Source organism: Juglans regia, chromosome 7, assembly GCF_001411555.2.
Source record: "Juglans regia cultivar Chandler chromosome 7, Walnut 2.0, whole genome shotgun sequence".
Classification (NCBI taxonomy): Eukaryota; Viridiplantae; Streptophyta; class Magnoliopsida; order Fagales; family Juglandaceae; genus Juglans; species Juglans regia.
The window spans coordinates 25,559,866-25,587,492 of record NC_049907.1 but is presented as its reverse complement, the minus strand read 5'-3'; the positions used below and the strand labels follow the sequence as shown (position 1 = coordinate 25,587,492).

General features: G+C 36.1%; 1 long non-coding RNA gene across 1 annotated transcript; it reads right to left on the bottom strand.

Annotated features, from left to right (window-relative positions):
* Positions 1–20,682: 20,682 nt before the first annotated feature.
* On the bottom strand, positions 20,683–21,324 carry LOC109018747. Its single transcript, XR_002000652.2, has 2 exons — positions 21,176–21,324; positions 20,683–21,059 (listed from the first exon to the last, which is right to left on the bottom strand). It is a non-coding gene; the product is annotated as an uncharacterized LOC109018747 (long non-coding RNA).
* Positions 21,325–27,627: the final 6,303 nt, after the last annotated feature.

Genomic DNA, 27,627 nt, shown 5'->3' with positions numbered 1-27,627 from the left:
AAGCTATACCCTCATACACCATGAGTGTGTTCAAGTTGCCTAAGAAACTCTGCAAAGAACTGAATGTAATGTTTTCAAAGTTTTTGTGGGGAAACCAACTAAATGATAGTAGTATATAGTGGAGAAGTCGGGAGAAGATATGGCAACAAAAAGGAAAGAGAGGTCTGGGGTTTAGAGATTTGGAGAGTTTTTAACTCAACTTTGCTAGTTAAGCAGGGATGGAGAATAATTCAAAATCCTAATTCCATGACTGCAGTAATTTTCAGAGAGAAATACTTTAAAAATTCTTTACTGTTGAAGGCAAAACTAGGGAATGCACAATCCTTAATATGGAGAAGTGTGTGGGGATATATTGTGTTGTTAAAAGAGGGGCTTAGATGGAGGGTCGAAAATGATAATAAAATTCAGATTTGGGGGTTAGAAGTGGTTATCCTCTCCTTCTTCCTTTTTTGTGCAGTCCCCAATTCGATATTAAGTGGAGAAGCAAGAGTAAAGAAACTTATACATGAGGAAAATGAGTGGAATGAGGAACTCATAAGAAAAATATTCAAGGAGGAGGAGGCAGACCTTATATGTAGCATCCCTCTAAGCAAATTGAACATAGAAGATTAATTGGTTTGGGATCCCTCCAAAAAGGGATTATTCATAGTTAAAAGTGCATATTTTCTAGAAGTAGTAAGGACGAAGGCCTTGCAAGGTGAATCATCAGGAGAGCTTGAGACAGATAGCAGGTGGAAGGATATTTGGGAGTTGGATGTACCTGGAAAAATGAAGATATTCATGTGAAAGCCAGGGAATGAAGAAGAAGAGACTGTGATGCATGTGTTGTGACACTGCCCTGTTTTAAATGATGTTTGGGCTATGGCTTTGAATCCCATTCAGAAATGGAGGATAGCTGACGAAGACCTACTAAAGTTATGGGAATAGTTGTAATAAGGTTGAAATGGAAGAAACAATAACAATTATGAGAAGTTCATAGATAAGAAGGAACATGTTCATTTTCGAAAAAGAAGTTTCTTAGTCCCAGCAGTGTGATCAGATCAACACAAGAAGGATTGAATGAATATCGTTAGCTCAACAAGTTTTAAAGAGGTTTGAGAGACCAAACAATGCAGAAAGGGGTGAACAACATTGGAAAACACCATGACAGAACCTTGTAAAGGCAAATTGGGATGCAACACTTGATGTAAAGACAAGGAAGAGGAGGATAGGAATCATCATTAGAGATGAGAAGGGGGAGGTGATGGTAGCAGGTTCTGATCAAATAAGCAATGTTGAGAACCAGCCATAGCAAAAAGTCATGCACTAAGGAAAAAAAATGGAATTTTGCAATGATATTAACTTCAGTAAAGTGATTTTAGAAAGGGATACACAGGTTATAGTTAATGAAGTCAATGATGTAAATGAAGACCTTTCTTACTATGGAAGCATCATCAAAGACATGAAGAAATTCTTACACGTTTGGTCTGAGTGGAAGGTGCAATTTGTACCTACAAGTAGAAACACAATAGCACATACCTTAGCAAAAACAGCTATACACTTAGATGTTGAGAAAAAGTGGATAGAAGAGGCTCCTGACTTTATATTGAGTTGTTCAGAGAAAGACAAAAAAGGCCCCGTTTGGATTCAAAAAGTATTTTATCTCATCTCATCATTACAACTTTTCAAAACTTTCACACAAAATATAATAAACAATTCAGCTTTTTCAATTCTCAATTCAACTTTTTTTAAATCTCAAAACAGTAATAATATTAAAAAATAATATTGTAATAATATTTTTTTTAACTTTCATATTTAATTTAAATCCATCTCATTTCATCTCTGAATCCAAAATAGCTCAAAGTTTGTAATGAGTGAATACTGAATATGAATGAAATTAACATAATAAAAAGAGAAGACTGACCTAAAATCAACTTGATGAACTAAATGTGAACGGTTGGGTGGCAGGGCACGACCACCCCGCTTTCTCTACTCATTATTCTTTTTTCTCTTCCTAGTTGTATTGTTCACCTGCGTTCTAGGGGTGCAGGAAGCACCTTCAAGACGTGATCTCAAATAATACAAATCTTGACACACTTAGTCTGTTTGAAAATGCAATTATTCTCAAGTATTTTTAGATATTTCTTTCTCAAACAATATTAAAATACAAAACACCTTTCAATTTCAAGTTTTCAAGTTTTTTATATAATTATTATCTAATCATTACAACTTTCTCAAATTACTAAACAAAACACAAAAAACAATACAACTTTTTCAAATTTCAAAATAAAATAATATCCAAACAATTATATTCAAACAATTTTTTTAACTCTATAATATTTTTATTCAATTATTTTTCTCTCATTTCTCAAAACTAATAAAACATCTTAACTTAAATCATATTATTCACAGAAATATTGAGATATTCTAAATATCCAAACGTGGCCTTAGTGTCAATTTGCTTTTGAGTTTAGAAATTAAAAAAAAAAAAAACTTTTACCGGTTTAAAAGTTCTCTTTGATAATATGTTTTGTAAGATTTAGAAAGAGTTCTCATTTAAAAACATTGAAAAAATTTAAAGTAACAAATTCAACTTATGTTAAAAAGTTATGCCAAAAACTACTAACAATTTTAAAAACGTTTTAAACACATATTTGCCGAATAATAAATAGCTTTGAAAACCGATACAATGACGAGTGTTTAAACAATGCTTATGAATGGTGATTTCATTGTTCACATGAGGCACTGCCCATTTGATTAGCATTTGTAAACAGTTAACATTTTAAGATTAATAACTTTATTATCTATGGTAATCTCAAACTCACTAATTATTTTTCGAGTTAAGTAAAATTAGGTTAACGATACACTTAATAAATTTTTTATAATTATTTTACAATTCATTTTAAATTAATCAATGTAATTATGTCATATCATTAAAATAGTTGTAGATTAATTATAAATTTATCATTTTTTCTTAGAATTAATCCATTGATACTACATGAATCATCAATTATCATTTATCATGACCATGGTCTGTAGGCCTAAACCATATCCATTTTTCTTCCTATTTTCTTTTCTATCTTTGTTTTTTTAATTTTTTTTTTAATTATCTTCCACCAGTCCAGCCGAGCAATCCAAATTTTGATGGACTTTTCAAAGTTTCCAACACCATTCGAGTACTGGAATGGAAATTTGGAAACGCCCTAACGTAAAAAGCAGGGTGCCCGATCCATACCCTAACGTAAATGACAAGGGAAAACAGCACCCAACCAGCCACAGCCAATGCTTGGTCTCGGGACTCATGATGGTCCAATCATTTTCTGGAATGACTTATAATTAGGGTTGGAAAAATACAAATAAAAATGTCTGTTTTAGTTTAAAATAGTATATATGTACTTCTATTTTTATTTACAATTTTATTTAAGAGATTTATTTTGTTAGTTTTTCTTTTAAATTAAAATTATTTTAAATTTTAAATTTTATAATTTTTTCTTAAAAATATTAACAGATTTGGATTGAAAGATTTTCATTACTATTCATAAATTTGAATTCAGAAATCTCATTTATTTTTATAAAACATCTCAGATCATCATCTCATACAAACCAGATATAACTATTTTACTTTAGTTTATTTTAGTCTAGTCGATAACCATGCGTCGGGGTCGGGCTTCTCGTAAACGTAGGTGTGGGGGGGTGGGGGTCGACAAAAACATTGTACTTTCTGGGACCTGTGGTGGAGAATCAAGTCAATCAACGCACATGAAAATCCAGCTGCAGCACCATTCGCCGGGTTAAAATCAGCGGCTTTAATTTGGAACCCCTTGTATTCATTACCCCAGTAAACAATCCTTCAAACAGGTAACAAGACAAACAGTGGGCTCCCCCCACCCTTTCTTTATTTCTTTCTTTTATATATATATAGATATGGGTTCTTGCACTTTTGCCAAGCCTAAAAGCTAAAACCAAAGCAATCAGTCTCTTTCCCACTCCTTCAACTGGTAGATAAACCTCGACTCTCAACTTTCCATGGCTTCTCTCTTGCTACTTCTGTCCCAACTTGTTCGTCCTAAAACCACATGTCTGTCCTCTTCCTCTTCAGGGTCTAAGAATGTTGCTGCTACAATCTGTTTCACCTCCCAACAGCCACACAGATATGAGGTAACCAAGGATAACGAGGTCTCGGAAGATATGGAGAATCTGCAGGAGTGTAGAGTTTGTGTCGAATCAGTCTGGCCTTAAATCTGCAAATCAAAACTGTGTTGTATCAGAAATTATTATAAGCATTGATGTAACTGAATCAAGTAAATTAAAGTTTTGGTGCACATGATGAAGGGTCGAATTCTCTCTCTCTTTGTTTTCTTTCTTTATTCCAGCAGGAAATTAACAACAAATAATCAATTTCTTGCCCATGATGATCTTATTCCAACTGGTTAATTGGGTCAAGTGATTGGATTTCCAATTGGTTTTGGGTTCGTGAAATATTGTCAAGTGCTATCTGAAAGATCAAGTGCATTTCAAGTTTCAACGTTGGCACCTGCTCTCTCTTTTTTTTTTATAACCAACTTACAAAATACAATATTATCGCTGCGTTTGACATCACTTCATTATTATTTAATATTTTATTATTATTTATTATTATTATTTAATATTTTATTATTAATTTTTCATCATTTTTTTTATTACTATTTACAAATCATCTGAAATCACCTTATTACCCAAATGTAGCAAGTCTTCTATCAAGCCAAGAATGAACAATACAAGACACCATAATTAGTTTCAACATCTACTAAAACTCTATTAAAAATAAGAGTAAAGCTAGCGTGCCGCTTGCATCTTACCGCTGCAAGTGATCGCTAGTAATGCAAAGTTAGTATTTTTTTCTATCTAATTTTTTTTTATCATTTTTAAATATTTTTAAAAAATATATCAATATACTAAAAATTACTTCTTTAATCATTAAGTAAAAATAATAATATTATTACTAATTTGTTTCCACAAAGCAGTCAAATATAACGATAAGCGGCAAAGTAAATTTTTCCTAAAAATAACATCGGAATAACTATTCCACAGTTGAAGAGTATCCTCAATGTTACGGGCATGCAGTCTACACTTTGTGAAATTTCAAAATTTGAAAAAAAGATAGATAAGACAATTTATTTTCAAAATGAGAGGCCTTGTGATGATAAAGAGGCAATCACATTTTTAATGGCTTCAACAACATTGGATGAGTCACCTTCCATAATTAAATTGCAAAAACCCATGCATGCCTAACTTCATTTGCAAGTCCTCTCAATGCTGTCAAAGATTCAATTTCATCAATCGGAAAGACACCCTCGCATCATCTCTAAGTATAATACCCACTGCAGTCGTAGCTTCATCCTTATACCCAAAATCATCTCTAAGTATAATACCCACCGATTGAGTTTTTTTTTTTTTTTGTTTAATAGTTAAAGTAAGTATTTTTTAATAAATTTGCGATTTTTATTTTTATTTTTTGAAAATGTTTAATGAGTTTTAAAAAATGTTTGAAAAAAAAAACAAAAATTTTGCCTATTTGGTAGCCTCCCTATGTGGAAGTAGCACCACCCTTACTCTTTTGGATTTGTTTAACGTATAAAATCAGTTCAACTATGATCCCAAAAGCTTGATCTAACACGATTAGTATATATCTTGTAACCATAATTTATATCACTTATACATATATATTCAGTACTACTACATAAGTACTAATAACTAATTATATATATATATATATATATACATATATATAGCATAACTTATTAGCCTTTCAACACACATCGAAACAGCCAATTAATACAACTACAATCCAATAAAAAAAAAAAAAACAAATTATATATATGTTAAGAAGCTTTGTTACTCATCATCCTTATACACCGCATTTATTTTTATTTTTTTTTCTTATCTTTAAATTTTTTTGGTCGTATTCTATATAAACTAATTGATTTTATCTACTCATCATCCTTATATCACATATTTGATAAGAAAAAAATAAAAAAAAATAAAAAATTTATGTATAATGTGTGGTGTGAGGATGATGAGTAGAATTTTTTAACGGTAAATTAAAACTCCTCACAAATTAAGCGTAAAATCATGATCATTATTAGCCCGGTTTTAGAACTTTATGATCTTTCAATTAAAGAAATTTAATCATATGTATGATTATTGATGGTTGACAGTACACTTTGACCCGCTTATTATATTATTGTAGATGTAGAACTAGGCTTATTCGTTTTAAGGGATTGGTTGGAAACTTAGATGAGATAAGATCTTCTCCCAAAATTTTTTATAATTTTTTTATAAATATCATTTAAACATAAAATACATTTCAATTTCAAAATTTTAATTTTTTTCATCTAATAATTACAATCTAAACAAAATACAAAAAAAGAAAAAAAAAAGAGAGAATTTTCAAATTTTAAAACAAAATTAATATTAAAAAAATTATATTCAAATAATTTTTTAATTTTATAATAGAACAACCTGGCCCTATAATTCTAAGGTCAGAATATTTATAACTTTTATTGAGCCTAAATTATATTTAATAGGCTATATTGGATAAGTCCATAAGCGATAAATTATTGAGATTAATTAGGAGTTTTAATTAGGCTCAATAACTAGGTTAAATCCTATTTATTATTTATTAAATGAGTTAGACTCCTTTAAGGATTTAAATATTAGCCATTAGAAATTTATTTCAATTTAAAATTATCAATGATTGAAGTCTCCTAAACAGTTTCAGTCACTGCCAATTCTACAATAAATGAACTACTAGCGTATGTTTTTTTTTTTTTTTTGTTATTATTTCAAACACACTAGGATTATAATTTTAGAATCTTTTTCACCTTAAAATTCCTAAACCCAACCCATATCGTCTAATAAATATTCACATGCACGGTATGTGCACCTATCTCTTTCAAGCCTACATTTTTTGTTTTTGTTTTTAGCTCTCTTTTTACCTTCAACATACAGCAGCCACATCTACCCCACCATGAAACACAACAAGGCCACCATCGTCTCTTCCTCCTTCCTACTCACAACCATTGTCATCCCACTATTGCACCATCATCGATTTTGTGTCGAAAATTTTAAGAAGCAACACTAAATAGTTTGATCATAAATTATGATTAATATACGTTATATATAAATATGTATTATTAAAGTCTATCTTTTGGAAGCTAGTGTTTATATACCACGCATGTCATGATATTTACAAGCACCTCATTCATCATATTTCATTCCACATATTATAGTTATATATGTATTATGCATCTCATGCATCTCACGTTGCATAAGACACGTAATCTTTATTATTATCAAGTATAAGATAAGATCAGAACAATGAATAAGATGACCATTTAGATGCATGGAACCAATACGATTTATGGGTGGACATGCAGCCATAGACGTAAACATGTTCCACCATAGCATGATAAAATACCATTAGCGACTTCCCTTGCAGCCGCGAGATGTGGCGCTAATGCACAACCTTGCACATATGGTTAAGTGTGTGGGCAAGTAATATAAGTATCAAAAGTGAAATAATTCAAGACAAGTCATGCATGACATAAGCATATGTATGAATGATCACAATTTTAAGTTCGTCAAATAATTCAAGACAAGTCAGGCATGACATAAGCAAATGTATGTATGATCACAATTTAAGTTCTTAGCATAAAATATTTTATGAAAAACTTTAAGTTAAGTATGTTTACGTTATGATGGGTTTCTTACTGAGTCATCGACTCATTTTAATTTGTTTTATGTTTTTAAATCACCCAAGATCAAAATATTTATGAAGGTAGAGCTGCAGGATAGGACTTGACCAAAGAAGCGTGACAGTGGCCTAGATCATATACATAAATTTTAAGTTATGATTTTTATGGCACATACTTTACGAAATTTTAAAAAATACTTGTGCACATTCTCATTTATGATTTCAGTATTTTAATACAAAATGACTCTATTTATTATAAGGAATCTTTGTACTTAGTGTTTCATATAAAAAAAAAAATTAAGTCAGGTTTAGTAGTAGTACTCCGGTTCTCCCAAATCCTTAAAAATGACTTTACTAATAACTATGGGAAGCAGGGTGTTACAATAATATTTTTATTCAATATTTTCTCTCTTATTTTCTAAAATCCAATAAAAATTCATAATTTAAATCATCTCATTATTATTTACAAGTTATTATACTAATATTCATAAAATTATTATCTCATCTCATTACCTAAACCTGTAAAACCTTACGCGATTCGATTTGGTTCCATTCTAGAAATTGATTCTATTGGATTGAGATCACATTTTTTTTCTTTTAAAATAACAACGGAAATGTACTGAGTGGTGGCTCATTGATCTATGAATTTATGGACCTATGGTCATTCATTTTAAACTATTAGTATTAGCCATTGGAGAGGACATTCCTCTCGGTCAGTACAATATGGGCCTGGGGCTTCACCTAGGCCTGATTTGATTCCCAATACCGAAGAGGCCCATTAAATCTAAGAGGGCCCATCCCACTCTCCAAAATCGACTGGATAACCTCCCAGTGGCGATACAGGATAAGAGCTGTTACAATAACGATCCATTAAAGACTAAACCCTCATCCCAAAGTTTGAATTTGAATAATAGTTATATCTATTATCATTTAAGCAACAGAATGGTTCAGAAGCTTTATATAAGACGAGAACCCAGGTATGTACAAAGGATATGATTCTTGGAGATTAAAAATTATTCTTGCAGTCACTGAGTTTGGTATCGGAGGCTTCCCATTGAACTCCGAAGCCATCTAATCATTGGTTGTAGATAATCGTGAGGTGGAGGCAGTGAAACACGTCTATAACAGTTGTCACCATCTGTGAGATTCTTTTTGTCTCACACTTAGCGTGCTTTTCACATGCCCATCACCACTCGGTTTAAGGCAACTAGAGATCAGGGAGAAAGTTTACAAAACATGAATGAAAGACTTGCGGAAATGGAGAAGATAATAAAGAAACTTTCCACATAGGTTGACTCACTACGTAAGGAGAATGTGACTCTCAAGTCACGAAACGGGCCGTCAGGAGAAGATACGACACCCAGTCAAGCTGATAGGGTAGAGATGGAGGCAAATAGTGCGGGCATTGGCAAAGGCCAATAGGAGAACAAGGAGGCGAAGAAGCTACATCACGACGTACGTAGCCTAATGGATAAAATGGCCAAAAAGATAGAAACATCCTCTACGGTCGATTAGTTGCTGTCCAACACAAATCTACCGTTCTCTGCGAAAATTATGGCAATGTCTCTGCCTCCAAAGTCTAAAGTCCCATCGTTAGACCTATATGACGACTCAAAAGATCCTGTGGAGCATATTGAGACTTTCAAAACCCATATGACGCTGCACGAATTCCCAAGAGAAATTGAGTATAAGGTTTTCTGTTTGACTCTAAAAGGATCGGCGAGAGGATGGTTCGATGCACTACAACCAAATTCCATAGAAAGTTTTGAAGAGCTGGGCCGACAGTTCTTGACCCAATTCATGGCAAGTAGAAGACGTAGGAGACGAGCCGCGTACTTGCTAACAGTTAAACAAAGAGACGATGAAAGTTTGAAAGCGTATTTAACTCGCTTCAATAAAGAGAAGATGACAGCCGATGATCAAGATAAAAAAATCATGCTAGCATCATTTCTGGGAGATATTTGGCCAATGAGCCCCTTTATGGCCCAACTGGTCAGGAAAACCCTTTCTACTTTACGAGAGTTCATGGACAAAGCCGATGACTTCATCAACGCTGAAGACACCCTTATCGCCTTGACCACCCAACCAGAAAGAAGGAATGAACGGGAATGTAAAGGAGAATAGAGGAAAGATCGAGATGGGGGCCAAAAGGCAAAAATAGACCAACAGGAGTTAAGGTGGGATAATAATTTAAGAATACTTATTGGTAGTTATGTGCACTACTCCAGTACACAAAATCGGGACAAAACAAAGGAAGAAGAACCAACCAATGAGCAACAGACCGAGAAGTTCTGCACTTATCACAAAACAAGAGGGCATGTAATTGAGGACTACTACAAATTGAAACGAAAGGTAGAAGAAATGAGAGGCGGTGGCGAGTTGGAACGCTTGATCACCCAAAACATTACCCCTCATGACGTATGAACGATCGGAAGCTCGAGTATAAAAGGAGTGAAAGCCTTAGGCGACAAGAATCACTGAGAAGAGAGTGGTCACATGAACCTCATGACCGGAGACTGAGAGCAGATGATGCCCGCAGAAACCCACCCCTGGGTGAAATACATACGATCGCCCGTGGGTATGCAGGAGGTAATACAACTTCTTCAAGATGAAAGGCGTATGCTAGGTGGGTGCGATATGAGGAAGTTTTTAATGTGGAGAGACCCGTCAAGCAACCCCGAGTGCATATATCCCCCACAATATCTTTTGACAATGAGGATTGCTGGGGGGTTGTATATCTACATGATGATGCCTTGGTGGTAACAATGCTGGTGACAAATTTTACCACCAGGAGAATATTAATTGACAATGGAAGTTTAGAGGACATCCTATTCTGGGATGCTTTTAGCAAGATGAGAATCGATGCGGATCGACTAAAAGGGTTCACTAGAGATGCGGAACAGCCAATAGGGTCCATTACATTGTCAGTATCTGTAGGCATAGACCCTCATATCGCCACAGTCATGAGGGCAAGAACTCGGTCAGCAGATAATGCAATCATTGGGTGACCCACATTGAATGCTTTGAAGGCTATTACCTCGACCTATCATCTAAAAATGAAGTTCCTGACAAGAACTGGAATAGACGAGATACGTGGTGAACAGGTCTTAGCTAGACAATGCTATGTGCAAGAGCTCAGATCAAGGTAAGGATAAGTCAGCATGGTGGGCACTGAGGAGGAGGCAATTTTCCCGCCAACACTTCAAATAATGATGACGAAGTTGGAAACTAGAGATGAAAGTACTCTGAAGCAAGGGGAGGTAGGTGAGCCCATAGAGTTGGTCACCCTTGAAAAAGGTCATCCTGAGAGCCATGTAAAGATAGGGACCAAACTATCAAGGGAAGAAAGACAACTATTGATAGATTTCCTTCTAGAACATAAAGACGTGTTCGCATGGAGTCATAAGGATATACCAGGGATAGGCGAGGTGATCATTGAACACAAACTGAGCATAGACTCGAAGGCACACCCAATTAAGGGAAAGAAAAGAAACTTCAGTATTGAGAAGTACGAGGCAATTGCCAAAGAAGTGGACCATTTACTAGCGGCATGATTCATCAGAGAAGCACAATATCCAGAGTGGCTATCCAACTTAGTACTAGTGAAGAAATCTAATGGGAAGTGGTGTATGTGCGTGGATTTTATCGACCTAAATAAGGCTTGCTCGAAAGACAATTTTCCATTACCAAGGATAGACTTAATAGTAGATGCAACAACTGGGCATATGAAGCTAAGCACCATGGATGCTGACTCGGGGTACAATCAAATCAAGATGAATGAGGCTGAACGAGAAAAGACTACTTTCATAACTGGCCGAGGACTATACTGCTATAAGGTGATGTCCTTCGGCTTGAAGAACGCTGGGGCGACCTACCAAAGGTTAGTAAACAAAATGTTTAAAAACCAGATTGAGAGAAACATGGAAGTATACGTTGATGATCCGTAGGTAAAAAGTGTGGAGTTTGCCCAGCATGTAGAGGACCTTAAGGAGGCTTTCCAGGTTTTATGACGATATCGAATGAAGCTCAATCCAACGAAGTGTGCATTCGGAGTGCAATCGGGAATGTTCCTCAGTTTCATGGTGTCAAAAAGGGGGATTGAAGCAAATCTTGAGAAGCTAAGAGCAATAATAGAAATGAAGTCGCCCACGAACCTGAACGAAATACAAAAGCTGGTAGGAAAGATAACTCTTAATAGGTTTGTATTTCGATCGATAGATAAGTGTCTTCCATTCTTTCAGGTTCTTAAGAAGGCACAAGGTTGGGATGCCAAGTGCGAGGAAGCATTCACCCAACTGAAGGAGTATTTAGCTAACCCACCATTGCTCAGCCACACCAAGCAAGGGGAGCCATTGTCGTTATACCTAGCAATGACACTGGAGGCTGTGTTAGCAGCCTTGGTACGAGAGGAGGGGAAGGATCAAATGCCGGTATATTACGTAAATAGAGCCCTGAGAAAGGTTGAGACCAAGTGCCCAAAAGTAGAGTTAGTCGCATTCGTTGTAGTAGTAGCAGCAAGGCGATTACGACCATATTTCCAAGCACATCCAATAAAGGTGATTACCTCATCACCTTACAAAAGGTGTTAACAAAAACCAGACACCTCGGGGTGGCTGGTCAAATTATCAATTGAATGAAGTGAGTATGACATCAGTTACCTACCAAAGAACGCTTTGAAAGGGCAGATCTTGGCGGATTTTGTAATGATATTTTCAAGTTTTCGGGAAGAAGCCCATAAGTCACCAGAGAAGAATCCTGGCAAGTGTATTTGGATGGCTCATCCTGCTGAGTAGGAGGAGGAGTTGGTGTGTACATGGCGACAAATGAAGGAGGAGAGTCATACCATGTGGTACGATTGGAATTCAAAGTAACAAACAACAAAGTTGAATACGAAGCAGTGCTCATCGGGTTAACAATAACAAAGATGTTAGGGGGGAGGAGATTAAAATGAAAGTAGACTCGCAGGTAGTAGTCGGGCAAATCACCATGGAATACCTGGCGAGAGGGATCAAACACATAAAATATCTCCACCAGGTTCAGGAATAATGCAAATGCATCAAGTACTTTCAAATCAGGAAAATACCTCGAGGAGATAATTTCAAAACTGATCGGTTAGCACGAGCGGCCTCAGCAAGGCAGGAAGTGGCATTGTCATGGAAAGTTGATCTACGAACGATAGCCAGTCTAGTAGTAGGAGAGGAAAATTTGCAGATAGGGGAAAGTACACCAGGATGGGCTGAGGATATAAGGAAGTATTTTGAGACAGGTGACCTACCCCCATCCTGGGAAGAGGCAAGGCAGTTAAAGAGTAGGGTGACTCGGTTTACTATGGTAGACAGGGTGCTTTACAGGCTGGGTTTTTCAAACCCATTGTTAAGATGTGTAACAAAGGAAGAGGTAGAATATGTAATGAAGGAAATACACAAGGTGATATGCGGGAGTCATTCGGGAGGATGATATTATTGGCCAAACACGCTCAAAGATGCAAAGGAGTTCGCAAAAAGGTGGGTCTAGTGCCAAATTCATCTGCCAATTCCAAACGCACCTCCCGAGGATTTATGATCTATAACTTCACCATGGTCATTTGCCCAATGGGGAGTAGACCTAGTAGGCCCTATGTCTCCTAGCAAAGGAAGGAACCAAGTTCATCATTGTGACCCTCAACTACTTTACGAAGTGGGCAAAGGCCGAGGCAATGACAACAATAATAGTCCAAAGTGTGACAAGGTTCTTATGGAAGGAACTGGTGTGCAGATTTGAAATACCTCAGTGTATTATTTCTGATAATGAAAGGCAGTTCGATTTCGAACATTATCGCCATTGGTGTGCAGAGCTAGGAATCAAAATCAAGTATTTTTCCCCAGGTCACCCCAGGTAAACGGGCAAGTTGAAACAACTAATAAAACCATCATGGGGATATTAAAAAAGAAGATGGGTGAAAGAAAGGGGTTGTGGGCCGACGAGCTCCTAGAGATTTTATGGGCTTACAGAACAACACCAAAAACCTCAACGGGCCAAACACCTTTCGCCCTAGCATATGGAAGTGAGGCAATGGCACCAGTGGAAGTCGGGTTACCAAGTTACAGGAGGAAAAACTTTGATCCAAAAGCAAACGTAGCAGGGTTAGAAGAAAACCTAGATCTATTGGAAGAGATAAGGGTGGATGCAGAAGTCAGAGTTGCAGCTTCTAAAAGGAAGACAGAACAATACTTCAACAAGCGAGTGAGACCCAGATCTTTCAAAGCGGGCTACTTAGTGTAGAAGGAAACCGGTGTCACCACGAGAGAAGAAGGGAAGTTAGGCCCTCGATAGGAAGGCCCTTATGTTGTAGTAGCAAGCCACAGACCGAGAGCTTACCACCTCAAAGAGGCCACAGGGCGCGAGCTACCCCACCCATGGAATGCAGAGCATCTACGAAAGTACTATGTCTAAAGGAAAGATATGTAGCTTTTTTATTTCTTGGTTTACTTATTGATATCATTTTTCAATAAATACCTACACATTTTTTCCACCTTTTCTTTGGTTTTTTGACAAACTAAAAAATGCGGCCAAGACCTAAGACAAAAGGTGAAGTAGTCAAGGGATCTCCTGCTAGGCTAATAATTTAAGGTAAAACAGTTGAGAGATCTCCCGTTAACACCTTCTCACCAAAAAGGTGACGTGATCAAGGGATCTCCCACAAGCCTAATAATTAAAGGTAAAATGGTCAAGAGATCTCTCATTAACACCTTCTCAATAAAAGGTGACATGGTCGAGGGATCTCCCACTAGCTTAATAATTAAAGGTAAAACGGTCGAGAGATCTCCCATTAACACATTCTCGCCAAAAGGTGACGTGGTCGAGGGATCTCCCACTAGCATAGTAATTCAAAGAAAAAACAGTCGAGGGATCTCCAGTTAATACCTTCTCGTCGAAAAGGTGACGTGGTCGAGGAACTCACCTGCTAGCCTAACATTTAAGGTATGAACAATTTCGCGTGGTACTTAAAGTATGAACAACATCATGTCTATATCTATGCGCAGATTACCAAGAAACAACAAAGAGTGCTTATTATCCGATAAACAAAGTTCAAAAGTAAAGAAGGCATCAATAAAAATTTTCGCAAAGTCTCACTAATAATATAAGGAAGTCTCATCGCATACAAAGCTTTATAAAAGTTAAACAAATCCTTCACTGGGTACAAAACTTTCAAAATAGACAAGTCTTATGAGGGGTGTAGCCGTGTGGGAACGAACTTCCAGTATGGCCAACTCATTGGCCATTCGATCCTTTTCCTCCTCCAAACGTAATCTTTCTTCCACCAAGTCAGTAGTAAGGCGATCGACCACCTAAAAAAAAATTGTGTTGAATGTTAATATCTTTTTAAGAAATAACAACAAAAACACACATAAAAGGGGAAGTGGATACGAGAAGATTATTGGTGCAAAAATACTCTGAAGATGTTGAACGACGGCTTTGAAAGCCTTTTCACGACGAGCATGTGAGGAAGGCGAGGAACCCATCTAATGAAGGCTAGAAGGTCTCCTCAGGTTAGAGGCCTGAACATGAGTATTAGCAAAAAGCCCCCTAGGAGAAGCTCTGTCAGCCTGACCAAGCAGGAGACTAGTAGGTGCCTCAATGTATGGGCCCGAACATAATTCAGCCTCATCCTGCTGAGATGGTCCCTGAGTAACTCGGAAATCTTCCTCACGAACAATCAAGGGCAGCTTGCCCTCTCCCCTAGGAGAAACACTAAAGTGGGGAGAAGGGATCGAAACCTTGCTCCCACTAGCGAGAGAAAGGGTTGGGAAAACAAAAGGTAAGTCAGGAGTAGCTCCACTAGATATCGTTGAAGCAACTGGAAAGCCAGAACCTGGTGCTGCTTCCTCAACATATTCCTCCTTGACATGTTCTCCCTCAACATTTTCCACCCAAGAAGGTTCCACGGAACATCAAGGGATCGAACAGTGGAAGGCGGGGACAAAGGCAATGCAGACAGAGAGCCTCGAAGGATTGGAAGTCCGTTTGAGTAGATGGAGGCACCAACAAGTCAGGATTCAAAAGGATCATGTCATCCTCCTCCAAAGGGTTATCATCGCCTTCTTTGTAGAAACGTCTCTCGATGTGTTTAAGGGCTGAACAACAGTCGCAGCGGCAGCCTTTGCCATAATAATGGCCTCAAGATCCTCTTCGGTTAGAGACATCACGTCATCCAAGGAAAGAGTTGATGGTGCTACAAAAGTAGATAGGTTGCTCAGTTTCTCCTGAGGTGCCACATTCGTTCTCCCACTCGCCTGGGAGGTCTTTCCACTCGGTTTAGACCGAGGGGGAGCCAATTTAATATCACTTCCACTTGCCTGGGGTGCTAATTATCTTGGTTTCTCCCAAAGAGGAGCCAACTTACTGCCTCCACTCAGCGCAAGGGGGAGCAAAGAGTCACGCTTCGACGAGATGGACTCATCTGAACGAGGCAAGATACAAGCCCTTTTGAGTTGTCTTTTTTGTGATCCATCTGCACCAGGGCGTTTCTTTTTTCTCAACTCACCCGCCGGAAGGGGGGCACCCAAAAACTCACGTCCTAATATATGGGCCCGACTAGGAACCATTAGGAACTTCTCAATGTTTCCGAGGGTCAGAAGCATATCCAAAAAATATAAGTTGGGATGAGCCTGAGCCCAAGAATCAACCAACCTCACATGGGCCTCCTCACGTGGGGAAAGAATAACCTCAAAGTCATCCCCATCAGGAATAGGAGACCAGCACGCCCTAATAGGAAACTCCCGATTGAGAGTCTCATCGGCGAGAAATTCCCAACCCGAGCTAGTAAGCAGGAAAAATTTATTGGTCCAATCTTTTACATGCGAATACTTACGCTCCAAATCAACCAATGCCATCTTGGCCTTGAAACTACAAAGATTCCCATCCAAATGCCTAAACCCGTGAAGGGAAAAAAACTCACAGGTTGTTAAGTCTGGGTATTGATAGCCCACGGGTTCCAGTACCCTTTGCCACAAAACACAGCAAGTCATCAAAATTCTCCTAGCGTTAAGCACCAATTGAGCCTGGTCGAGCTGTAGGACGTCTAACACGTCACAAGCTGATCGCATAAAGGGCAATCGAAGCCCCATGGTAAACATAGCAAAGTAAAGGGCAATACAAACTGCCATACCTTTGTTGTCGATAGCTTTCTGGTTTGGAGTAAGAGCCCTCAAATCGACAGAGTCAAAATGTTGAAGTTGTTTTGAGCATTCTCTAGTTCGCAAGAAGTGATGGTTGAACACCAGCGAGAGCTCGCAAATATGGATGTCGGAGGAGCAACGACAACTCAGGGAAAGGAGTCGCGGGGTGGTGAAGGGTCAGAAGCAGAAACCACACCCTTACCTTTGGAAGAAGAAGAAGCCCTGGAGGAAGGAAAGAAAGCAAGAACTTAGAAAAAGAGCAAGAACTCGGAAAGAGAGCAAGAAATGCGAAAGAGATAGAAGTTTGAAAGGAGAGGGAAAATGAATGTCCAAGTAGCATTAAATAGGAGGGTAATGAATGATGGTTGACATGCCCTAGAAATAGAGATGAAACAGTGCCCTGACACGCCTCGAAAATTGAAACGGCGCTTGGGTTCAAGTCTCATCACACCCGAGTGTAATGAAACTTCACGGGGTAACTGGAGAGGACATTGCTCTCAGTCAATATAGTATGGGTCTAGGACTTCACCTAGGCCTGATTTGATTCCCAATACCAAAGAGGCCCATTAAATCCGAGCGGACCCAGCCCACTCCCCAAAACCGATTGGATAACCACCCAGCAGCGATACAGGATAAGAGCAGTTACAATAACGATCCATTAAAGTCATCCCCAAGTTTGAATTTGAATAATATATATATCTATTATCATTTAAGCAACAAATTGGTTTAGAAGCTCTAGATAAGAGGAAAGCTCAGATACGTAAAAAGGATTTGATTCTTGGAGATTAAAGATTATTCTTGCAATCACTGACTTTGGCATCAGAGGCTTCCCATCAAACCCCAAAGCCATCTAATCTTTGGTTGCAGGTGATCGTGAGGTGGCAGCAGTGAAACACGTTCGTAACAGCCCTCTAAAATTTTCTTAAATTTTTAAATAAAATAAGTCTAAATTATGACTCAAATGCATGCAACTTGTAAACTTTCGATCGTCTAGCTCTTCCTATTAGAATATTATTAATGGATGGTGTCGGACTACCGTTATGATGTTCTCATTGTCATGTAGGGCCACCATTGTTGAATATATCACTCCTATTGGTTGAAAAAAAAGTCATTTTATCCAAGAGTCATGCTACCGTAGAATGTGCAAGCGTGTGCACTTATTTTGACAAAAAAATTTATTAAAATTTTTTTTTTCGTGTAAATCTTTTATTTATTTATTTTTTAAAAAAGATTGGGCGACGTTTGCATACTTCACGACTGCAAATATCATTTTCTTTTTATCCATCATCTACACACTACACATCACATTTTATTTTGTTTCTTTTATTTTATTTTTTTACTCTTACTAAACTAAAAGAATTCTTCTATTTATTATTCATACACTACATATTAAAAAATTAAAAAATCATGTAAAATATGTGGTGTAAAGATTATTAGTAGAATTTTTTGAAAAACAATATTTTCATCCCAGATTTTTTACTTGGGAGAGCCTTGGTTAAACTAAGCCAACACAAATCTAAAAAAAGAAATAAAGAAAAAATCTACTTGAAGCTTTATATTATACACATTTGATTTCTATTTTTATTATTTTATCTTATTTTTTAAATATATATGTATTTAAATAAAAATAAATGATACGTTGAATGGAGGGAGATAACGTAAGATTTTCTTGTAATATTTAAAAAAATAATTCCCCTGAGAGAGCAAAAAAGGTATTGGTATATTAGACTAAATAACCGGTGGTTCCTCTAAATGGCAAGGCCGCCACCGACACGCCCGTCGTCAAATCCAATGGACGGGCAGCGTCCGGTAAATAAAAGCCCCGATGAATGAGCTTTCTTTCTTTTGCGTCTCCGAGAAAAGGCATGGACTGGGTCTCGCCGCTTGTGTATTTACAATTTATAGCCTTCGGTTCTTGCGAAGAGAAGAGAAGAGAAGCAAAGCATTTAATTTGTGGGTATTTACATTATCCAACGAACATTTTGTGAGTAAGAGAAAGCAAAGCGGAAGATCAGACAATTCAATGACAGGTGTTGCAGAGAGATCAGAAGGTGTTACTCTTGAAGGGTTGAGGAAGAGAATGGCGGAGTTTGCAAAGGAAACAGACTGGGATCAATTTCATAGCCCTAGAAATCTCCTTCTGGCTCTAGTAAAAATGCTTCATTTTTTTTTTTATTTGGGTTCTCTTCCAAATAAACAATGAAATCTGATCAACATTCATTAAGCAAATTACTTCTTAATCGCCATTGATAATTTTTATCTTCTACCCTTCATGCATTTTGTATTTTGGGGATTCAACACCTTGTGATATCAGTGATAGAAAAAAATAATTTTTGAAAATATAAAGTAAAAAGCAAGACTTTTTTATACCGGCTTAGAAGCTTGAGGGAAGAAATGAAAAGACACTCAAAAGGGAAAAAAATCTTAAGTAAACTGAAATCCAATGGATGATCAGCTAGTATCATCCACCTCCTCTTTCTACCATTTAACTACTGTTCCCCATGCTTTGGCACTAACCCATAAACCCCTTAGGGTTTTGGGTGAACTTCAATATCAGTACGAGTTTTTAGACGACAGATCTATATTTTAAGGTGAACTTCCATGAGGGAAACACTGGCACAGAGAAACTCTGACCCATTGGGGGTACTAATGTGTCCCTATATTCCACTATGAGTTAGATTTTTCTGATCACATGCCCAAATGAGGATTTGACATATAGAACTGTTGGAGATTATGGCTTTTCCATTAGCATGATAAGAAGGTTTCTCAAGCAGGGATCAATCTTTTACTCTCTCTGAGGTCTGAGCCACTTCTCTAGATGTTTTTTTTCAAGACGCAATTCCAAATTTTGGCCATGAACGATCTGTAAAAGTCCAGCTCGTCTTTGGAACTATCGTGAGGCAACTAGAATCCCAGAGCAGAAAAAAATGAATAGAAAAGAAAAGCAATTGCATGGGGCTTGGAGGAGGAATGAAGACTTTCAAAGAGAGTTCTGTCATTGTATTCTTGAGACAATAAAGACCAATGAGTTCGAGGAGCAATGAAGTTCAATATTGATAAAATATGGTCTAATTAGTATTGATTGGCTGCAAAATCTTTATAGCCAACGGGATAAAGATTAATTAAGGAGTTAATTATATGTCCAGATAACATCAATAAATTGCAATACAATAAGTGAACAAAACTGATATTACATATTTGCGACGATATTAATTGGGTTGTCCAAAAATTAACGACATGGACGGAAAATATGACTAACCATTTGTGTCAACAAAATCTCGCTATAAATATTTTCTCGGTTGGTACAAGAACAAATTACTTTTTCTAGTAACAAAATATATTTGCTACCACTAAAATGTTGTTGATTTTTCTTGACACTTTAGGGTACGTTTGGATAATGAGAAGTGTTGAGAATGTTTGTGAATAGTAGTGAAAAAGTAATGAAAAAGTAATAATAAAATATTGAATAATAGTAAAAAGTAGGTAAAAAGTAGAAAAATAAGTGAAAAATAATAATAAAATAAAAAATAGTAAGTAAGAGTACCCACTTGCCAAACAAAGCCTTAAATGATTGTATAGGACAAAAATATTTGTTGGGGAATGCAAAGTACATTAGTGGGAAATGGCTTTTTTTCCCTACCATCTGTATTTTTGGCAGCGGATCAGATCCACAAAAGTGACAATATTTATCAGCTCAATTGAAGTGGATATTTTCGATGAAATATAAATATCGCTGCGATATGCTTTTTGAGACGTGACATTTCAGCGTTGCAAAAAATGAACAGAAATACTTATTTGCGGCGATATTGATTCTGAGTACTGCAAATGACCATATTTATTGTAGTGATAGTTGAACAGAGTATAACATATGTTACTTTGAATTATTAACGTGTAAGCCTAATATTATCGATGGATTTGGTCGATGAATTCTTGCTTAATACATAGGCTTACTTATTGATGGCAACATAGTCCATATATTCTCAGGCTCCTAATTTTCATGAAATAAAAACAGAAACGAACCCTATAGATTGTGACAAAAACAATATATGTAAGCTAGCGCAGATTTTGGCCTCTTCATCGGCCTCCTCCACAGTCGACGCAGCCTTGAGGTCCGCCTGGTGAACGATGATGAGAACCTCGTATCTTATTTCCTTTGAATTCCTTGCCACTGTGTCTTCCCCATACGCCTGCAGTGATTAAGAAAGTAGACTATAGATCTAATAAGGGAAAAAAAACTTAGAAGTAGGAAGATTCTAACTATAAAACTAATTCCATGGAAACTAAAAGTAATGGCGCACTTAACTGGCTGGGATATTGTTTGTTCTGGCTTCCAATATTGGAGCCAATTCAACCGAAATTATGAGAGCGATGAAAAGGATGAGAGATAAGGCCTTGTGAACCATCTTGCTAGCTGCTCCTCACACTCCTCATCTCTTGAAAAAACACAAAAGAGGTGGAGATATATATAGTCTCATGTTTTTATTATTGTACCAATATTTCTACAAATAGCAGAGACTGACGATATTATTCAAAGGACTTTTAGGTCAGAAAAAAGAGTAAAGAGGAAAAGTAAATGAAGACGACATGATGATAAAACCATGACAATCGGCCATGCCAGCCAGCCAGCCAGCCAGCCAGCATTGACTAGACATGCCAGCCAGCATCACCCATGTACACGCCCCAGAAGACTACCATATATATAGTCAGGGCCACCACCCAATACTCTTGGTCATAATCTGTTTTAATTAGATCGACCCCACGTACACGGAACCTGCACATAAGAGCACTCTATATATAATTGCCTAATTTTGTGTGCTCTTATGTGCACTGCTTTTTCAAGATATGTTATTTTGATAATAGTACTTCTTTATATATACAGAGCGCATTCATAATTGACTACAGTACTTTTATCATAATAGTACTTCTTTATATATGTTATTTTGATCTTTTCCAAGATTAGGTTACTTATTAATTGCACAGAATTGACTACACTTTTGGAATCTTCTTACGTCAATGCGTACATACATGCATGACTTTATAACATATATATATATATATATTCTATGACTCGAAGAAAAATATAACGTTGAAAATTAAGAAGCGTGACAAATTATTAATCAGCATCGTAACTTACAAATTTAAACCGAGAAAACTGTATGGAAATATATAGCTAGAACTTGTAACTAATTTGGCTCCTCTATTGTAATATTTTTCTTTCTACGGCTATACTTGTCCTCAAACTCCTAGTAGTTATCATTTTGCTACCATTCCTTAATTAATGAATTCTGTTATGTACAGTCATTTTTTATGTATACTCTTTGAGCATTCTAGTGATATAATTGGCTGAATTATTTTTTTTTTATTTTAAAAAAATAATACAATCAATCACATCATCAGAGTGCGCAAAGAGTACACAAAAGTGATTGTACATAAAACTTTTGTTAATTATATGATCTCCTCAATCGTTAACCCCATCTAAAACAAACAAAAAAACTATTTATAAGTCTTATTTGTTAGTACATACCTAGCACATTGTTGAACTAGATTTGCAAAAAATTTTGGTGTTTTAGCTTTTTTTTTTAAATGTTAATGGGTTTCACTATAAGAGCATTGGTATTGGATTGGCTATTTTATTCTTCAAATTTTGAAGAATATGTAACTTTTTCACTTTTAGTTAACTATTCAAAATTTAAAATCTACATTGGATTAGTCATATTATTCTCTATAATAATAAAATATTATTATTTTTTATTTTTTTATTTTTATATATAAAAAATCTACCAGAAATCAGAAGCTTTGATAGTCATCGATTATTCTTTATTATTGGAACCACGAAGAAACCATCGATTATGCTTTGATAGTCGAGACGCGAGAGAGGGACGAAGAGAAGGAAGATGGGAAGTCGAAACGCGGGAAAGGAAGAGGAAGAAGAAAGAGAAAGGGAGACGCGGGAGAGAGCGCCGAGATATAATAAACAATTAATTTGGAGATGAAATAGTACTTTTCATCTTTGAAGAAAAAGATAAAATTACTGTAGCTAATATTTAAGATGAAAAGTGTTTGGCTAATTCAATGTGGGTCAATTATTGATAAAGTTATCTAAATTTAAAGATGAAAAGTGATTTAAAGAACCCAATGCCAATGCTCTAAGTAATGTATTAACACACCAACTTATGTATATATAGCAAAACTCATGAAAATAACACGTTGATCGACACAGTTTGGAAATTGATTATAAGTTGGGGCCGGGAAATTAAAGTACTAATGCCACTACAAGAAAAACGACATTTTGCAATGTTTAAATTCGCCACAAATAACCCCCTAAATCGCTGCATATAATCATTTGCAGCGATTTATGTTGGGCTAGAGTTTCATCACAATTGTTGACTCATTTAAAATTTTAGCCAGTGAAACCAAATTACCATTGCAAATATTTTTTCTTTGCAGCGATTTTTTTCGTTGCAATTATTCTAAAAATATGTCGCAAATATCTTTGGGATTTCAGCTTAATATCGCTGCGAAAGAGTGTTTGCAGCGTTTGATTTCGTCGCTAATACACCAAAATCGCCGTAAATAGCTGCTTATTATTTCCAGCGTTCTAAAAAATCGCCGCAAATTTAAATTTGCGGCGACTTATTTCGCCACAATAGAGTTTGCCAGCATTTTCACGTCTGTCTAGAATGGGGTCAATGGCATTTCTTTTATTTGCGGCGAAACATAATTTGACGCAAAATCCAGTAGTTGCGGCGAAAAATATCACCGCAAAAACAAATTTTTGGCATATTTGTATTTCACATCCAAATTCGATTGCTGCAAAAAAAATTCTTGTATGGTAATGCTTACTCTCAACAAACTGGAAATCGCCGCAATTGGTATTTTCAAACCCCGTACTAATCCAGTATACAAAATGCACCATTTTTCCGGGGGTACCTAATTTCCTGCTTCAAATCATTCCAAATATTACCAAATAGTACTTTCCAATACTTGTAATTAACCATAAAAGCATATATATATATATACACAAATTCAAGTTTCCATCCATGCCAATACATCAGTACATTAGCCCTATACACTGGCATATGGTGCATTAATGGAAGGCAATTAAGTACTACATGCATGGGAGCAGCTAATGTCTTTTACAAGCTTTAAAGTATAGATCAAACATCCGCAATACAAATGTACCAGTTAAAACAAATATGAAAACAAATGATGGGTGGAGTTCATCCGCAACTTCGCACATTGATAGTTGATTTGCAATGACCTGGTGATTGAGCGGCAAAGATCCACCTTCAATGAATAGGGTTATCAAGTATATTATTTCCCAGCGTTCTACATTCGCTGCACAAAAGAAATACCCAAGGTAAAAATCTCCAAAGTGACAATTCATCATCAAATAAAAGGGCTGATGAACAATAGCAGAAATTTTCTGTATCCATTTTATTTAAAACCTTTTTTTTTCATTTAAATTTGGTTTTGATTCAACAGCTTAATTACAAAAGAACATGACATGATATACCCTAGACCTAACCATGCAAGACTGGAAATTTGAATGTTGCAACATGCAGTACTGCTGTGGATGGGAACAAAGTAGCTAGCTAGCAAAGAACAGGACAAACAGGTCAAAATGAAGACCTTGGTTTTTAATTTTCATTTAAAATGATCTTCTATATCATATATATTAGGTCAAAATCACCCATTTTATTTTCCGCTCCACGACAAAAACCATTTTACAGATCACTATATAATTTGGTGTAACTGCATGTGGAGCCGTTTGACAACGATATTGCTCTCATCTGCATCTTCAGGGACAAGTTTAGGATTAATGTTGTATAAGGAGTGCATAGCTAGCTAGCTAGCTGAATTAATACATGTCACTACAAGAAAAACAACCTTTAGCGGCGTTTAAATTCATCGCAAATAACCCCATAAATCCGCAAAGCAGAGTTATCAAGTATATTATTTCCCAGCATTCTACATTCACTGTACAAAAAAAATATCCAAGGTAAAAATCTCCAAAGTGACAATTCATCATCAAAAAAAGGGGTTGATGAACAATAGCAGAAATTTTCTGTATCCATTTTATTTAAAACCTTTTTTTTCATTGTAAACCAAGAGAGGAAAATAAATCATGTATATGAACCATGATGAATTCTAGCTATCTAGCTAATAGTTAAATGTGAACATTTCATATGTAATTAAGTAACTCTAATAACTACAAGAGAATAATTATATCACGATATATATTTTGAGAGTAAATTATCTCTATTGGTACCGTGGTATTGATTAGTTAACACCATTTTTCAAATCTTAAAGGTAATTTATCTGAACTGAGATTAGTAGGGTATATATTTACTATATATATTGTTAATCTAATTAACAAAGGTATTAAAATAGATGTATATCTAGTTATTCATGTCTTTACTTTAAACTTAGTTAACCCCTAGTAAACTTGTAGCAACATAAAAAATTTCACATACCAGTTAATTAACAAGCTTAAATACATTGGGTTGAAAAATACTTGGCCGGGGTTCTTAAATTTGAAGCCTGCTGCTACATCAACTTAAAAACTATGCCACTGCATGTAGAAGCCTGCCACATCATTTATTGACATTTATTAATTATTAGCATAAACAATGCATATTTTATAACTAAAATAATGGATCTTACAAATTTGTATCTATTTTTAGATATGCACTTACTTATAACTAAATTATTAGCTCGAAATGGCTTACCCTTCAAGAGTCGATCTAGCCAACTTCGTTTGGAGCTCATGCCATGGCAAATTCAGCAAATACAACCTAGCTTTGGTATCTAGTTTGTCGGGTTCCTTGGTTTAGACATTTTCAGCAGAATTTCCACTTACCCATATAGCAACTTAAAAGCTCATAACATAAGGTAGATAACCACGCGGACAACACAACACAAATATCAAACCCAATCAAGTGCTCCAAACTTCTCTAACAACTTCCTCATCAGCCCACCACCTTTCCTTGACAACTCCCGGCCTGACCTGCAACATCAGCTTTGCGCGCTCCTCAGGTACATTATCTGAACATCAAAAACCCTCCACGTGCAGTAAATTAATCAACCTATATGGACAAAAAGAGCTTGCATATAACATCTTGCTATTTCAATCTTACCCCAGTTTATGTGCTTATAATTATGAGAGAGAGAGAGAGAGTGACTCTCCTATAATTACGTAGGACTGCATATCGTCATGCAAGCACTTGTAGAATACACTCCAATATCAAGGCTAGCAAATATTTGTATGTACAAACCTATGAGTACCCAATATTCTTCCAAGAACACCATAATGGCTTCTTTTTTCTAGATAAAGCTCTATGCAAAAGGAAAACCAATTCAGAATGACATGTTGATTACCGTATAATAACAGCATGTTTGAAAATAAGTGCTTAAAATTTTTTCCCATAACCTTAAATACCACAAAAAATCTGTGTTATAATAGTTGCCATTTTTTGGGAGTTAGTGAAGAAACATTATAAGTTTCTTGTATTTTATTTTCTATCCCATTAATATATAATGTTCAAATATGCTCACATAAAATTCTTACAAACCACCCATTGTTGCTTTCTTATTTGACAAAAAGGGGGATGGTATGCATTATTATATATAACATTTAACACTCCTGGATCATGAGGGCCAACTTGCAATTGAAAGGGAGAAAACAATTGTGTTCAGTCACATGCCGAATATTAGCATAAGTAGGCCTATCTATACTTGAGCAGAAGCACAAATTTTGTACTTGTATATCATGTATAAAAATTACATAAATAGCATATCATTTGGATAGAAGTGCATACTAGTTATATGCTCGCATAGGGGAATGAAGGCATCACCTGCTCGTTCAGCCTCCCATGAATCCACCAAGCGTCAAGCATAAGACAAAAACTTGTAGCACGTACCATCACGACATAACATGCACAAGGAAGAAAATTACAACCAATTCCAGGACAATGTACTTGTCTTCAACTCCAAACCCAGGATCAGTGTCGTCGTCAATGATGGGGAGTGTTTCCTCCTCCCCATGAAATATCCATTGGGTGTAATTTGGATTGATCCCTTTTATGAACAAGTGAGTCTCCATTTCAAATATAGGCAAGAAGAGGTTATTACAGAAAATACGGCAGGGACACCAAATGTGATCACTTCCCATAAAATGGTTTCGTGCCATTGTGAGGAAATTTTTAACCCCTTCAACATATGCAGGTGATACAAGTCTATCACCCAAATTCATCCAGCTTTTGTCCATCTAAATAACAAGAAGAGTCCTCAAATTCTTTATTTGACTCAGTGAAGGATGATATGATAGGTTATTGGCAATGTTCTACTTACATATGGGATAAGAAAGTGTAAAGAGAGATTTACGAGGTGCGAAAAACAGCACCTCATAATGAGATTTATTCGCATACATTAAAGGCAAGGTCATACTGCTATATCAGTAACATAGTACTTGTCATTGAAGTACTAGAAAGAATCAAAAGACTAATCCTGTACTTGAATAAGGAAAAAACAGCTATAAACTTGTCATGGTTAATCAAACATAGATGTGACCTTTGTGCTAGAAAATTTTTCAGCAATAAAATAAACTCATCATGATTTATTTTGCCCTCATAGTGAACAAATTTATTGCATACTATGAAGAATATCCAAATATTCATGAAGTGACTGATTTTCTGAAATAGAAAATTTCAATTGACTTGTATCATTAGTGATTGGGTAGTAAATAATCATATT